This window comes from Rousettus aegyptiacus, unplaced genomic scaffold (assembly GCF_014176215.1).
Source record: "Rousettus aegyptiacus isolate mRouAeg1 unplaced genomic scaffold, mRouAeg1.p scaffold_m13_p_12, whole genome shotgun sequence".
Taxonomy (NCBI): domain Eukaryota; kingdom Metazoa; phylum Chordata; class Mammalia; order Chiroptera; family Pteropodidae; genus Rousettus; species Rousettus aegyptiacus.
Window position 1 is genome coordinate 76,456,023 of NW_023416287.1, and position 16,916 is coordinate 76,472,938.

The following is a 16,916-nucleotide window of genomic DNA, read 5'->3' on the forward strand; positions in this document are numbered from 1 at the left end:
GTGATCCCCATCTGGTGTCTTGGGTCTCTCCTTCCAAGACACAGTCTTTTCCGACCCAGCACCGGGACCCCCTTGGGGACAGTTCCCAGATTCCTCCTCTCTGTCCAGACCTTTCTCTGCACCAGCTGAGGGAGGAAGGCCTTGCCTGAGCAGAAGGCCAGCTTGTGTCCTGCCCGCCGGGGACCTACAGCCCATTCTCGGCACATCGTAGGACTCGCATCAGCCCCGTTCCAGGGAGCAGAGCGAAAGCTCCTGTGACCTCCTCTGAAAGACGCCCTGTGCTGCTGGTTCTGGGGCACAGGACCCTCACACCTCTGCTTCCCACCCCTCAGTGTCAGAGGCCAACCAGCCGGGAAGATTTAGAAACTAAAGCACAAATTCACACACATCATATACCCCACACCCCCACACGTGCACACCCCCACACACTCATGCCTTCCCCCCCACACACACCCCAGAGAACCTCACTTGCAGGGCGCGGGTTGAATCTCACACAAGGGGCCCGGCTGAGGGGGTTCATGGCAGCTCACAGGTCCTGGGCAGGGCCAGGCCCCTGGGGGAGGAAGGCGCCTTCTTCTCAATTGCACAAAACCCTGGTCCCTACTCACCTGGCCCTGGCCTGCCCCCTACTACGGAACTCCCCCCACCTCCAGGCCTCTCTGGACTGTGGGACCTCAGGACCCTGAGGACGCCTCTAGCCTTTTCCCTGGAAGTCCCTGTCCCCATGTGGGGCACCCCCAACCCCTCCACTGCTCTGGACCTGGCTTAAGGCACAGCTGAGCTCTTCCCTCCTCAAGTCCCTCTGTTACTTATTACCTGGACCTCACTGTCACGGTTCACCTGTTTATTCCCCACATGCTTGTGTGGCACCTGCTGGGGCTGTCCCTGGGCTCGGTGCTGGAGAGGCTGCAGGGAAGAGGTTAAGCTCATAGTCAGTGGGCCAATGCCACCTACACGCTGATGGTCACACACAGTAAGCAGGGCCATGGTAGGAGCATGCCAGGAGCTGCGGGAGCCCAGAGGGGGATCTGTAACCCTGACTGGAGGAGCAGTCAAGGAGAACTTCTCGGAGGAGGCGGCACTAAGTCAATCGCACCTCTGGTGACACTAAGTGAAGGTATGAGTCTGTACTTCCAACCTCTGTGACTCACTGTATGCTGAGTTCTACCCTCCGTCATTGTAAAGGGAGGCCTTGGCGTAGGCTGGAGACTGGGCTTGTGTCCCCAGCCTTGGGAAAGAGTATCCAGCTCAGCCTCAGTGTCCTTGTCTACAAAATGAGACTGTCAGCCTTGCCCTTGTGAGAGAATAGTTGAGACAGCCTAATGAGGTGCCGGAGGAAGTCATGCTGCCTTCGAATCCCAGCCTTGTCGCTATGAACTCTTCAACCGTGAGAAGCTAGCTCACCCCTTACTCAAGTGTCCTCATCTGAAACGTGGGCATCATAACAGGAAACCCCTCACAGAGTTACTGGAAAGATTTAAACTAGTTTGATCAGGAAAGGGTTTAGAATTGTGCTTGACCCATGGTGGGCCCTATGTACACAGAATATATACATGCTTAGCCGTCCCTGGTTCACAGTAGGAGCTCAATTAAGGTACCAAGATGAACATGACCTTAAACATGTCTCTTCATCCTGCCTGACCTTGATATCTTTATTGTTAACTGTCTCTAAAGGCAGAGATGCCAGGCTGGGGCTCAGACCTGTTTGCTGTGCTCCTCGGAGAATCACAGCCAGCCCAGGCCTTGGTTTGTGAAGGAGCAGATGGGTGACAAGGAGGTGCCATCAGTCACTAGCTGGGTGGCCACAGGTGCTGGCCATGCGCCCATCTGGCACTGTCACTGGGAAGATCGCAATGCCACTTGTGGTGATCTGATTGCTTTCTTGACCTCCCCCTTCCCTGAGCGTGGGCTCGCCTTGGCTTCAAGCAGATTTCTATTATTACTGCTATCTTCTCATTCATCCTCCTCAAAATATACATAAATACAAAGCAATCTGTATTTATTAAGCAATCCGAGGATCAATAAAGCTGTTCCTCAAACAGAGGTACCCGATGACCAGCAATTCCACTCCTAGGCATATACCCAAGAGGAATGAAAACATTGTCTTCATCTGTGATGGAGTCATCACAGGAATGCCCATAGCAGCACTATTCACACTAGCCAAAGGGTGGAAACAACCCGGATGTCCATCAACAGGCCAATGGATAAGCAAACAGTGGAATATCCACATCACAGAATATTGTTTGGCTATAAAAAGAAGTGAATTACTGAGAGATGCTAGAACCTGGACGAGCCTTGAAACCATCATGCTAGGTGAAAGAAGCCAGAAGCAAAAAGCCGCATATTGCATGGTTCCATTTATTTGAAATGTCCAGAATAGGGAAGTCTACACAGACAAAAAGTAGATTCGTGGTTTCTTACGGCTGGGGTGGAAGTGGGTGTCTTGGATGGTGGTGGGGCAGATGTGAGGGTGACAGCTAAAGGAGTTTCATTTTCAGGAGATAAAAATGTTCTCAAATTGACAGTGGTGACGATTGCCTATATCTGTGAAAATTCTAAAATCAACTGGATTGTACGCTTTGAATGAATGAACCAATTGTATGGCGTGTGAATTACATCTCAATAAACCTGTCAAACAAATAAATGTGGGAATAAACACAGCACCAGTTCTTTCTGCCCAGAGGATTTATCGCACTGATGGGGTCCCCACACCATGCGCGGTCCTCTCTCAGGGATGGGGACAGTTTCCAACACGGAGGCCCAGCACGGAGCCCTCACAGGGTCCTCCCAGCAGCTCTCCGAGCCCAAGGGTCCCGCACAGACCGAAGCACCTCCTTCCCATTTTTCTGTCACTGAAGGCACCCCGTAGCTTCTCCGACCTTCCTGTTTCTCTTTCTCATCACCCACTACCTGGTAACCCCTCCTCGGTCACCCAAACCCACAGGTCACCGCCCTGGTGACCAGCCTCACCCAAGACTCATTGTTTCCTGTCAGAGTCGCTCCTGGGCGTCTTGCTGCTGGGAGGAAGATCGCTTGGTTGTCTCCTTCTCCAGCCGAGCAGAAGAATTTCTTTGAGACTGCTGTCCCACACCCATTCCTGGAACAGACTAGGCACTAAATAAATGCTTGTTGAGTTGACTTGAACCATGGGACTTGAACTGAACCAATGAATCAAAGCCTTCCACCTGAAATGTTCATCCCTGAACTCAGATTTTTTAAATTGACTCATTACTTAAATCTAATTTTTCTGATTACTCAAAAAGTACCAAGTGAACCAGTTTGAATTGGAAGCAAAGCCATGCATTTTCTAAATCCATTCCAGTTGAACCAGAATACAATTAGAACATGTTTTTCAAGCTGAAAATTTCCCAAAGTGAAGAAAGGTCTTTGTTTTGGGGGACTCCTTTTCCTTACCCCCTCTCGCAGGTCAGAACCCCTTTCCCCCCCTCTCCCACTTCAAGGTTCTCGGCCCCACCCCTCCCCGCTCCTGGGAAGCTTGTGCTGATCCCTCTAGTGACCTGGAAGCTAAATAGGATTATTCGGTTTTGCAGATAGGGGACAGAATAATGGGAGAGGGTAAGGCCACTGTAAAGGTGACCCAGGCAGGACTGGGAGCAGGATCTTTTCTTGCAGCCGTTCTCCATGGTAGGTGTCGCAAGTAAGGAGAGTGGCTGAGGCAGTAACACACATGAACGCACCTGTGTCTTTCCAAGATGCCAGGCTTATGGAGCAGAACCTTCTCTGATAAACCAATCAGGTACTGATGCAGTGCAACACACAGCACAGAGAGAGGAAGTTCAGAGTCCTACATGACAGGACAGAACAGAACGAAGGGATGGACATCCTTAGCCTCTCCGAAGAGAGCTCTGTTGACTGGTGGCTCAGAGTTCCCTGTCGGTCCTGAGCCAGTGGCTACGACCGGCAGAAGGTCAGAGTCTTCGGCTCTCAGTGCACCCGCCCGTGATGTTCTTGAATCAGGCTTGAGCATCGTCTAATGTGCTCAGCTTACGCGTCCTCCCGAGGCGAGATCCTCACGTGTACCGGTCCCTGCCGTCGGAGGCTTAGAGGTGGCAGCTGTGGCTGATGTTTCTGTGGTCTTGGGCGTTCCTATTATGTGCCAGTTGATGGTACTGTCGTGGCCCCCACAGAATTGATTATGTAAAACCCAAAAAGTCTTCAATTCTTTGTTCTATGCAGTATGAAAAACATCTGCCCAACAAATTCCCTTAAAAAGTCACTTTAAAAAGATGTAAGGTATTAGTGTTTTCTGGAGTATTTGCAGTTATGGGGAAGAGCTGTTCTTAAAAAGAGCTCACTATTTACAGGCCTGTTTTGTTTTTGTTTTTGTTTTTTTCTTTTTTAAATCACACCTTCTAAATTATAAACTCTGGTGGAAAAGCTCCCGCCATCGGTTTTATATTCTTGGCGGGGAGCCTCAGACAGGATCAGACCCCGGAGATTTGGCTTCAGTGGATCTAATGGGTGGGGAGGTGAGTTCAGCATTTTTAACAAGTCTCTTTGTGATTCTGCTGCTCCCTGTAGTTTGAGAATGATTGCTATGCAGCACCCAGCACTTAGTAGGCAGTCAGGATTTGCTTATGAAAAGAAGGAAACTAGCTCATCAAAGTATCTCAGAAGATAATCTTTTTTTCTGCCGGGTATACTGGAAGTGCTTAATAACTGTTGCATGCACAATGAATGAATGCCTGTGGCAGTCCAGGCCACCTGGGCAGTGAGCAGCTTCTCTGTGCAGCCTAAGGGGACCCCGGGCCGCCCCTCAGAGGGGCTATGTTGTGCGGAAACAGTGGCCACTAGCCACGTGTGGCTATTTAAGTGAAAACTAAAGCTTATTAAATGAAAACTCCCTCAGATGCATGAGCCACATTTGGACAGCTCAGCAGCTCAAGGGGCCCCGGTGCTGGGTGCCGAGGGGCACTGGCCTGAGCTGCTCACTGATGCTCACGCGGCAGGGCCCAATGACCCTTCAGGGGAGTGAAGAGCTCGCTGGAATCAGAGCTCAGCTGGAGGAGACACTCGATGCTCCAATAAACGAGTGTTTACTCTTTTAAAAGTTAGAGCTATGTTCATTTTTCAAAGCCATGTTCAATTTTTAATACAAATCTTTCATACATCTATCACCCTGAGCAGAACGGAACGCTTTTGGTGACCTGTGGTCTCCGATGTGAATTCTGTTTTCCTTGGGCTATGACCTCAGTGCTGCGAAGGTGAGCTCCTTTTCCTGTTGCAAACAGCAAAATTCGGGTCATTTTTTTTTTTTTTCTTTGAACAGCAACCCTCCCGGCTCCCCTTCACCTCTCACTCACCCATGGTTTGGATATCAGCTCAGGCAGGCGGTTACAATTGGACATAAAGTAGGAGTTCAAAGGTTTCGACTAAAGTCTCACCAGTAAGTAAAGAGCTTGTGTTTCGGAGCAGGGGTTTTGACATCTATTTTAGCTGCTCAGAAGTCTTTTTTATTTAAATCCTGATCCTTTGGAGGTATTTTACATACTTGGAGTTTTGACTAGTTGACACGTCACCACTTGGTCATCAATACAGTTAAGGAAGAGATTAAGTAGCCCCTGTCCCAAAGAGTATTTTAAACCACCCCAACTCCCCTGTGTTTCAGAGTGGCGAGCAGACTTTATACTGTCCTCAACGCCTTCCACTCATCCTTTTCTCCTTCCCCAAAACCACAGTGTGTGTGAGTCTCTTTCTATATAATGAGCCACCAAATCCTGACTCTAAGGCTATTGGGAAGAGCTTTGAGGAACAGTTGGCTCTACCAGAAAGGGGAACGAACAGCTAGTCACACCCCCCTGAAGGGTGAGCCAGGACACTCCCAAGGAGTTCAGCTGGAGGTGCACATGTTCAGAATCAGTACTCCCAAGATTTTCAAATAAGAACTTGGGGAGAATAATACTTAATGTAATGGAGTCACTCTGAAGGAAGAAGGTCATATCTGCGGAACGTATTTATAGGCTGAGTCTGTGGCCCTGCGGCAGCCCCGCCAGGGCCTCAGAGGCCGAAAGAGGGTGTCAGGGCTTCCCGGGCTCAGGCTGATGCAGACAGAACCCCGGCCCAGAGCCCCCCAGTGCTCTGCTTTGTCCTTCCCTTGAAGGTAAGACGCAACCATTGCTGTCTTCCTGGACAAGGCATAGGATGGGGGAAGAGCGTAAATTCGCCCTCCTTGCCCCCATATCCACCTTCTGGAGCCTACGGGGCACCCAGTGTGAGTGAGTGTCCAGACCAGGTGGGAAGTGGAGAAAGGTCACATTCTTGAGGCCTGCCTTGGGGTTAGTAAGAACTTTTCACACTCCAAGATGGCTGCTCAAATGCTTTGACCTGTAACCCTGTTAAAAACTTGGGGATTTTGGTCCCTAGGCCCTGGTGGGGTTGAGCGGTGCTCTCCTGACACCTTCCCATTTCTGTTTGGACGGTACCTTACCCTTACCCAGCGGGCAGTACCTTACCCTTCCTTTCCTCCTGGGCTCCTGAGAAAGCCCCCACCCCACAGCATCAGCTTCAAACACTGTCCTTCCCCTGTTGATAAAAGTCTGTTCCGTTTTGACCAGTCAGCTCTTCATCGTTTGTGACCCTGATCATTTTTCTACCTTGGGTTCCCAATGCTACTTGCTTCTCCCAGCCATTACCTAGCATGGCCCGCAGAAGTGTAGCTGTGCCTTCGACCCCAGGAGTAGAGCCCCATGGGGTAGAAGGCCTTGTGCCTAAGACATGGGAAGACCCAACAACAGCCGCGTTCTGAGAACTGGGCTTTCCTCCTGCAGAGAGGAGAATATGTTCAACGAGACACGAGGTGAAGTGTGAAATTAAGAGAAGGCCCTAAACCCAGATATTATTTTACACAAACAGGACAGTCAAACAGCTTCTGGCTCCGAATGAAAATAAACGGGTCTTTCTGCAGTTCTTTTTTTCTTCCTTCAACCAAATATGTTCTTTTCTGTTCTTCTCTCTCCACACCGGAAACTCTACTTGGGATTTTTAACTGGCCCTAACTGGGGGAGAGGAAGTCGATTGGCTGGGGAGCGAGCTCCACACTCGGTCCATATCCCGCTGGGCCGGGAGTCACTGGAATGGTCCTCCGGGATCCAGGCGGCGGGAGACTGGACAGGCCACAAAGTATTTATTTTCTGTGGCTTTGCTCAGGCCTCTGCAGACAGGGTTTTTATTGAATCTGGCCCCCAAACTTCTAGGATTAGGCCTTGTTTGGCTACTCAGAGAGAAATAAGTGTTCTCAGAAAAAAAAGTTGCCCTCTCCTGCCCTCCCCTGCTTTCCCCCTTTTCCACTCTCCCCACGTGGTTTCTTTGTTTCAAAGTTTTCCAAAATTTGCTTGTGCTGAGGAAAAGAGTCATGTTTTTCTGAAAAACCCAGCATGGCGCCTCAGGCCAGTGATTGGCATTGGTCTCAAGTTCCTGCTGTCCCCAAGCCGAGCTCCAGGAGGAGGGCCCCCAGGAAGGCCTGGCCTCGCTGCAGCCTGCCCAGCGTCAAGGCCCTGTGAGGAGGGCAGCAGGGTCACTCCCAGGCCTTCCCCTGCGGCTCAGAGCTTGGAGTGGGCCCCAGCACCCAGGGAATGAAGCCTCACAGAGGTGACAGTGAAGGGAGGTTGCTGAGAGCTCTGGGCAGGCAGCAGCCCTTCCCAAAGTCACAGGCCCTGGCCTGGCAGGGCCAAGATCAGAATCAGGCAGAGATGAATTCCCCAGCTGGGGTTCTGGGCATTCCTGAGGGACCCTGGGAAGTGTGCTACCAAGTGCTTTGGGGGGGGGGGGGCTCATAAGCTGATGCCGAAAACAGTCTCCCTGTCCTGATGAGGCCTCCCATGGCCCCACTGAGGATGTTCAAGGACTATGAGATGGGTGGGGTGGGTTCCATCTAGGAACCACTGCCACCCTGCTGGCAGCAGAAGATGCCAGGCCCCACGGTGGCACCCCAGCCCCTGCCATGTCCCTGACCATTCGCTCTGCGTTCGCCAACTTGGCTGTGATGTGATTGCTCTTAGGGCGCCATCCAGCAACCAGGTGGGCTAACTTCTCTGACTCACTCATTCATTTATTCACTCCGCAAACAACTGCAAACAAATAAAATAGCTCCAAGAAGATAGCGCCTTGGAGCTCCAGAGGGGAATAGCTTGGCCGCGGTTCGCCCGGGGCACTTGCAAACTGGAAACAGGAGGAGAGAGTTCGACCACCACCCAAAGAACGCCTCTGCCCCTGCTTTGGCCAGAAGACTCAGACTGTGGGGCACAAGGAGCCTCAAGAGAGGTGGGGCTGGAACCGGCCGCCAGGCCTGGGTTAGCTTTCGGTTGGCAGGAGAGGGACAGCGCCTCCAGACAAAGCGCTGAGGTCGGATGAGCATCGCATCCGGAGAGGAGAGACTTGCCTGGCACGTTGGGTGGACCAACGGATGGGAGACCTCTTTGGACACAAGCCGAAGATTTGTTACATGGACAAAACCCAGCCGTGTTGGATCTGGCTGTTCGCTCATCTGGTTTCTTGTTCCAAACTCGAAGAACTGTCTGTGTTGGTGGAGGAGGAGCCGGCTTATCACTGGGCTTTATTGTGGGGCTATTAATAATGAGTGTGCCTGGCTCCAGGGTGGGGGAGATAGGCTAGGCCTGGCCAGCCCAGGCCCTGGAGCCCCTTCCTCGGGTCCTGCCAAATTCCTCAGAGCCCAATGGATAAGATTAGCGGTTTCTACTTCCCAAAGGCCCCAGGCTGCGAATTCTTAGCCAGCTCCAGCTTTGGCTGGGGCCCAGACGGCCTGGAGGGCTGAGGGGCCAGGCTAGCACAGGGCAGAAGCCCCCCCTTAGAGGAGACCTGAGCCCTGAATTCTTGGTGTCTCGCTGCTGAGCGTTCTGCCCTGCTTCCCGCTTCCAGGCCCCTATTACTCTCCATTGTCGTAATCCTAAAGGCAGTTCTAAGGGTGGCTACCCAGGACAGGAAGGAGAAAGGGGCAGGAAGCCGGATCTGGACACGGCCTGGGAGGCCTGCCTGTCCTGGGCCCTTGTCCCTGTTCCTGCTCCCTCTACCCCATGTCCTGACAGCTGCCCTTGCTCTGGCGTGGCAGAGCCTGGCCTCAGGACTGTCACCTCCCTGCCCATCCGTACCTGTGGCTGGTGTCCCTAGTAACCTCTCACACGCCCCTATCTGCCTCACCGTTCACCAGACCTACCTGCTGCCTCTCACCCAGTCTAGTCCCAGCAGACACCACTGAATTTGCAAGAGTCTCTCCACTGCCCCCCACTCCCTGCCAACCCTCTGTGAACTCAGGAGAGGCTGTACTGCAGAGTGCCCTTGGGTGCCACATGCAGGCCTGCTTCGAGGCGTTTGGTTGTTTTTTTGTGTGTGCAGGAGGGATCTGCACGGTCCAGCTGGTGGCTCCTGGGCCACATACACTCATACATCCCCCCCCCCCCAGTGAGCTTAGAAGAGGGGGGCAGGGCACAGAATTGATGCTCAGTATTTGTTTGACTATGAAATGATTCATGTGATACATTTAAACCTCTCTGGGAGCAGGTGACAGGAGCCTTGGACTCTAGAACCGCCTTGCGCTTTGTGACCTTGGGAATGTCACCTAACCTCTCTGTACAGTTCTCATTTCCTACTGGGGAGATTAGATTAGTCTGTCTCTGCAGGACCTGTTAGGCAAGAGGCCAGGAAGAGGTCACAGGTCACAGGAAGGTCATCATTCCAGAGGAAGTTCCTCTTGGGAGGGGTGCTAGGGCCACCCTGCCCTGCGGCTGGGCTGGATGCTGGTCCTGCCTGCAGCCTCCAGATTCCCAGCAGAGAAACGACTCCCTTGCCTTCCCCGAAGCTCTCCTCCAGGAAGTAGGGCTCCCGGAGGACTCTGACCCTCCCCAGCTTTCTCCTGAGCTCCAATCTGCCATGCGCGCTGGCCTCCCAAACTTGTGGTGACCCCAGGAGACTGCCCGCTCTGTGCTCTGACTTAAGCCACGGACAGATGTTAGGCCGAGAAGCCGTCCCACAGTCCCCCTCCTTCCTGACACAGGAGAGGGGCTTCGGGGTTGATTTGCAGGCCGGCCACAGGTGGTGACCTTGTCTCGCGTGGGAGCCCCCGCAGGGTGGTTTTCTAGAAGTGCTGGGGTTGCCCGTAGGCCTACTTCCGCAGTGGCAAAGGGGAGGCAGGGGCCCGGGTGGGCTTTGCGGGGGGTCGGATGGGGCAGCCCTTCCTGGACGGGACAAAGCCAGGCCTTTGAGGGCGGAGCAGGAGGAAAGAGCCACACTGGGAAGGAGAGGCTGCCCTTGCAGTGTAGCCACTTGGCCCCTCCGAGTCCAGCTTCTTCTCAGGGTTCTGTTGCTTCAGTCACTGACCTAAAATATGCATGGATGGAGCCCCACACAGGCTTCTCCCCTCCCTAGACCGGTGGTTTTACAACCTGGCAGGGCCAAATCACCCAGGAGCTTTGATGACACTGGTGCCCGGGACGCACCGCAGAGGCTCTGGCTGGTTAAGCACCTCCCCCCTCGAACCTAAGTTGTCTCCAGGTGAAGGGTGCCTTCTCCCACATGCCTGCCCCTCCCCTGCCAGAGGACACGTCACTCACCCGACATGGCTGTCGACACACCTGGTCTCTTCTGCAGGTAAGGGGCAGCCACCTTACGTGGCGGCCCAACCAGGTAAGTGAAGTAGCATCTTCTGCTCAGGTGGGAGTAAAGGCTCATCGCACATCTGCCCCTCAAGACTAAAGTTTAAGTCAGACATGTGGGGGGAGGTGGCGTCCTGGGTCTTTACCTGCTTCTGCTCCACTGGCTGGACAGTCTTCCCACATGCCGCTGTCCAGACAACCCCTTCCCTGGCAGGAAGAAGTGTGGGTGATGGTGGGTGGCAGCTCCTGGGCAGGGCTAGTTCTACAGGTCAGGCCGGCCCGGAGGATCCGCACCTCCACTGACCCTACCTGGCCGTGACCCCCAGCTTTACCTTGTCATCATTCAGTGACCACTTCTCAGGCTCTCGCACCGGGACCTCTGGTGATATTGATGCCATGGATCATCCTCTCCCCTGGCTCCTGCCTTGGCTTCTAGAATGTTCCCTCCCCTGATTCTCCTTCTGATGGACACCTCAGTGTCCCCTGCCACTTGCCCTGAATGCAGGGTCCTCTGGGGCCTGTGCTCACTCCAATAGTGACTTACTCCAAACCTTCAAATACTGTTTGTACTCTAATTCTTACCTCTAATCCGGACCTCTCTTCTGAGCTCCAGATGCTCACTGAACTTCGCCCTGGGTGCCCCACAGACACAGCCAAACCCTTTGCACCCAAGCGGCCCCTCTCCTACCTAGTTTTGCCTGTCTCAGGAAGCAAGGCTTCATCCAGGTAATCGCTTCCACCTTGTCCTGGACTCCTTCCTGTCCCACCCCCAACTAAGCTCCCGCTTCGTCTCACCACCTAAGCCTCTAGTCCTGGAGAACCACCTCCCTCCACCAGCCCGGTCCAGGACACCATCATTTCTCACCCAGACCCTACAATATTCTCTTACACCTGAATTTCCTGCTTTCTCTCTTCCTTTAAATCCGCCTCCATGCAACCATTGGGAAGTTTGAAACCTAGGAGACGAGAGCCACTTCTCTTCCTAAGACTTCCCTAGGGATCCCCACTGCTCTTAGGATAAAGTCTTCTTTAAGGAGGTTGGCCCTTCCTTCATCCCAGCCACTGTCTGCCCTAACCTCCTCCCAACTTCGCCTCCCGACCCCTCCACCCACAGTCCAGCCATTCTGTCTCCTTAGAGTTCTCCGGGATACTGCGGCGGACACCTCTGAGACATCACACCTGTTACGGAATGCCCTCCCCACCTTTATCCTGTGAACTCCTATTCATTCCTCAAAACCTCACTTGAGCACTTGTCCCGTCAGATGCCTTCCAGGACCTCCTGCTCCATGTGCAGGAGTGACTCGGACTGTGCCTTGATGTTTCACAGTGCGGATCACTTCCGCTCTGGCCTTCAAGGTGGGGACTCTTCCTGTTGCCATGACCTGTGAGGAATTCGAAGTCCTGAGAGGGCACCACAGAGCATTCACAGTGCGGATCACTTCCGCTCTGGCCTTCAAGGTGGGGACTCTTCCTGTTGCCATGACCTGTGAGGAATTCGAAGTCCTCAGAGGGCACCACAGAGCATTCACACAAAGGGCGACAGGTCATCACACTTCCCTGGTGGCAGCAGCCTGCACCGTGTGGGGCTTATCGGTGGGGACTTGTCAGGCTTTTGTGGGGTGCGGCTGGCAGAGCCTGCAGTGTGAGCGTAGCCCACGAGTCCCAGGTGAGAACTCGATAAGGAGGCTTCTCAGGTAAGAAGCAGAGGCCACCATGAGGGAGCTTTCTGCTTGCATTCTATATCTTGCTGGGGTTTGGGTTACATGGTGCATTCATTTGTCAAACCTCAGCAAATGTACACTTAAGGTTTGTGCAGCTTGTTGTATATATATTTTATAGTGTTCGAAAGAAAACACACTTTAAACAAATATTGAATTCCAGCGAATGATGAGCACACTGAAGTATTTAGGGAGAAAATGAACCGATGCTGCAATTTACAGGTACTGAAAAGCCGGATGGAGAGAGGGCGACAGGTGAATGAGAAAGCCAGGTATTCCCTGTAACATGCTTTCAACTTTGCTTATGTTAGAAATCCGAAAGAGCCTTTCATATGATGATGCTGGGCTGAGAAAGTGGAGGTCCAGGGCAGGAGGTGGCGCAGGGGTCATCGGCGGAGCATGCCTGCCCCTCCCGGGATTGCAGTGGGCTTCCCGGGGGAGTCAGCACAGCTCCTCTGTGGGGACCCGGAGGCTGTCTGTCGGGGTTTAGAGTTTGCATTTACACAAGCAGCGTAAGTTGGAGCTGCTTCATCAGAGTGGAGGCCCTGCGTGTTCAACAGCTCCCTTAGTATCCTTAGAGACTTCTGGGGAATTCTACCTGGCATTGCCCCCCACTCCGCCCCCAGCTCCCAGCAGAAGGCGTTTTTAATGTGCCTTTTCTGCTCCAGGGGTGAGGGGCTGATTACTCCGCCCAGTGCCTGCCATGTGGTGGGGGCTCAGAACTGTTTGCCGGGTGGGGGAATGCTCTTTGCTAGTTCATGTCACCCACCAGATTCAGCCAGCCCGGGGGTTCCAACAGTGCACGGAGCCAAAGAGGACACCGGCACCCAACAGCCGCCAGCAGAGACGCCCTAAAATCGCTTCCCTAGTGGATGACGGGGTATGGTGTGCGCTCAGAGTCCCTCTGTCCTGTGTCAGTCAGGATGGGGCTACTTGGTTTCGCACGCCGAGTGCTCCAGAGCTTGCCCCTGCCTCTCTGGCACTATTCCTAGTGCTCCCAACAAGCTCCTGTCCCAGCCACGCAGCTCTAGTCTTGCCCTCCACCTCCACCTGACATTTTCCAGCCTCCGTGCCTGTGCTCACCTGGTGTCCTTCCCCTGGAACGCCTTCTCCAGCTTCCCTGTCTGTATAAACTGGCATCAGCCTCCAGGGCCCTCTGCCGCCCCAGGTCAGCATACCCACGGTTTGTTTCCTTTGCCTTGTCCATTGTTTACCTAACACGAGACACTACTGTTAATTATTCAGCATTCCCAGTGACTTCTTTGGGTGTGTCCAGCTGAGCTCCCAAGGTCTTCCTGTTATCCCCATCCCATCCCTCCCCTAAAACTTAGCAATGACCAAAAAGGACAGGCAGACACCCCGGGGGGCAGGTTCATAGAGAGTGCGAATCTTCAGGGCCAGGGTTTCGGTCTCAGGTCCAGAACAGGAGCCATTTTTATGAATGAAGCATCTGAAATTGAAAGCCGCCAACAGGAAGATGGACGCAGAGCTGCGTGTGACTGGCTCAGTGGCTCTCCAGCTCGGTAGGTGTGCGCCGTGGAGGACGCGTCTCCCGATCCTCATTTCTCCATAATCTCATCTTCATCATCTCCTTGACCCAGAAGGGGTCTCGCATTCGCCCCCCACCCCCATCTCTGTGTGAGCTGCCTCTGTAAAGTGATCTTTCTATATTTACTTAAACTTCTATTTAAAGAGGAATTCCTCATAATTACTCAGCCGCAGAGAGCTGACACTGTTTGGCTCTGTTTATTTAGTTTCTCCTAGTGATTGGCAAAATGTCCTCAGTGGCTTTAAAGAGCAGATATAGACGAATGACCTGTTGGTCATAAAATAAAGTATGATGTTCTTTTCTGTCCTCGTGGGAGATGGCATGTGGAGGGGACGCGCCTCACCATCCCATCCCATAAAAACGCTAAGTCCCGTCATTTCTGAGCTTGGATTAATAAAACAGTGTTATGATTTTTGAAAGGTCCCCGCATCATCTGGACATGAATACATATGTGTGTGTAGTGTGTGTTCTGCATACACTGTCAAACACTTCTCATAGACACGCACGGACGTTCACACCCACACAACCACCTCACAAACAGCGAAGGGCAGACATGCCAACGGCGGGATCGAGCAGAGATTAATACATCTATTTTTTTGTTGTTGTTCAGAAAAGTTTAATTGATATTTGGCTTTTTGTCCAGTAGTGAAACTAAAATAGTAAGTTATTTGTGAAGACATATTCCCAAGGCCCTGTCCTCTCCTCTTCCCACCCCTCGCCCACCCCTTCGCCCCTGCCCTCCGCACGATGACCTTACGGAACATTGAGGGAGAATCCTGCTATGACGAATCTAGAGAGAAGAGTTGTACTGAATATCGTTTGTAGAATTCTGGCCAGTAGCTGGGCTCAGAGATGGTTGGCAATTTGGGGGATTTTGGAAGGAATGGTATTTATGCTGCGTACCCTCAAGTTAATCCCATTGCGTTTGAAAGCATGCAGGCAGTAGAGACAATTATGCCTCCCCAAGAGTGATCTGACCAACCTAACTCTCTGCAGCCCCCACTTCTGTGAGACCTTCTCAGCGTAGCCCTCCAAGGCCTGCCTTCTTGGGGTGCAGGGGGGGTGTCCTATCTCCACACCCTAGTCCCATCCCTCCCCAACGCCCGCCTCCAGCAGTCCTTGAGCTGACCCTTCTGCACTGGGCCTGCTCTCAGAGGCTTCATTGCTTTTTCATTAAGCGCTGCTCAGACAGCTTCGTGGGGCTGCATTTGCCCTTGACAGCCAGACCTCCCCTTCGAAAGGGATGGGGCCTGCGTCCTGAGCCCTGCAGTGTATCCAAATCACTTGGTATACAGAGCGGGGACCGGCACGGAGTACGTGGGGGCAGCACATGCTTGTCGCCTTAACGGGGCACAGCTCAGGAGCCTGGGAGATGTCTGTTGCTGACAAAGGGCCCCTCTTGGAAACCGTTTCTCCTGGGCCCAGACAGAGACCAGTGGGAGAAGCCATCAGACCCTGCTGGCCTGGCCTTCCCTTTTGAATCCAGCACAGCTTCGCTGGAAAGACAGAGCACACACAGCAAACAGTGGCACCGGCCCAGAGCTCAGCTGTGGATCGGCTGGGGAGTAAACGCCACATCCACCATCAACTCCCTTGTTCCGAAACTTGACAGGGTGTCCTCCGAGTCCAAGGCTAGCCTCCAGTTTGTGGCGAGCCATCTCTTCACTTCCTGCTCTTTAGTGGCTCTGGTTCTCAGAAGACCAAGAGGACCATTTTTATAAAAGAGGTTGAATGACTAAAGACAACATAAGAATAAAGGACCCCCTCTCCCCCATTCCCAAAGTTAGCTGTCCTCAGATATAGCGGGCAGGGCTCCACACGCATGCTCTGCAGCCCACCGATCACCCCAACCGGAGAAGCGTTTGCTCTTGACCCTCCACGGTGTTTGCACTTTTCTTAAAGATCCACCAAACCATTTCCATCTGTTACACTCTAGCTTAAATTAGTAGTCATTCAAACCTTTACTGAGCATCTACTATCTTTCTGGAGCTCTGCTTAAGCGTTCAGAAAGAAAGCTGGAAACAAGCAGGTGGATCGCTGCTACCATGGAGTTAAGAGTCCAGTGTAGGGGTTCCCAAATTTTAGGTGCATCAGAATCACCCAGGGGGCTTCTTAAAACACAAATTGCTGGCTGCAGTCCCAGAGTTTCAGCTTTAAAAGATGTCAGGGGTGGTACCCAAGAATTTGCTTATTTACAAAATTCCTAGGTGATGCTGATGCTGCTGGTCTGGGGACCATAAGACTGGTGTTCCAGAAAAACCAAATGGCACCTAAGCAGCCAGCAGCATGTGGCCTACAGACTCTCAGTAGCAAGAGCCTTGAGGTTTCATCGGAAAAGCCACCGGCCTAGACGATGTCTCAGATCCTTTCCAGGTCTCATTTTCCGGAGAGTGGGTGAATCGGCATGAGGGAGGTAATGACATTTTAGGAAGTAGGCTTGTGGGCAAGGGTGGGGAGGCTGGAACAGAAGATTCTAGAAACCACTGGGGTTGGGCCAGGGTTGGAGAAGAGGAGGCTTCGAGCCTTCTTCTGCCTCCCCAGCTGGCCCCGGCTTCAGCTTCCTCCTTTGGACACTACCCCGCCCCCCAGCCCCCGGACACCACGGCCTGGCCCCGGCCGGCGAGACCTGGGAGCCTTCACTGCCCACGACACCTACGGTTTTAGAATCTGGAGAGCAGATGCCTCTCCTTGCTAAGCAACTCATGAAACAAACAGTTTGTTACAGGGCTGTCTTTTTTGAAGCTGACTTTGTTGTTGGGGTGGGGAGATGTGTGTACAGATAAGCTTCTCAAAGTGATGACATCACAAGAATAATAAAAATGCCAGTTTGTGCTCGGCATGTTTCACCTCTCAGGCATGTTCTTCAAAATAACCACAGGTCCATCCATTCCTTTCATTACCTGCTCCAGGGGCTGGAGGCGGAAGCAGAAAAGGGGTGCCCGCTGATAAGCTGGAGTTCTGCCGCAGCTCTCCAAGGGGCAGACTGTCTGACCTCTCAGAGGCTCAGTTTCTCCATCTTAAAAA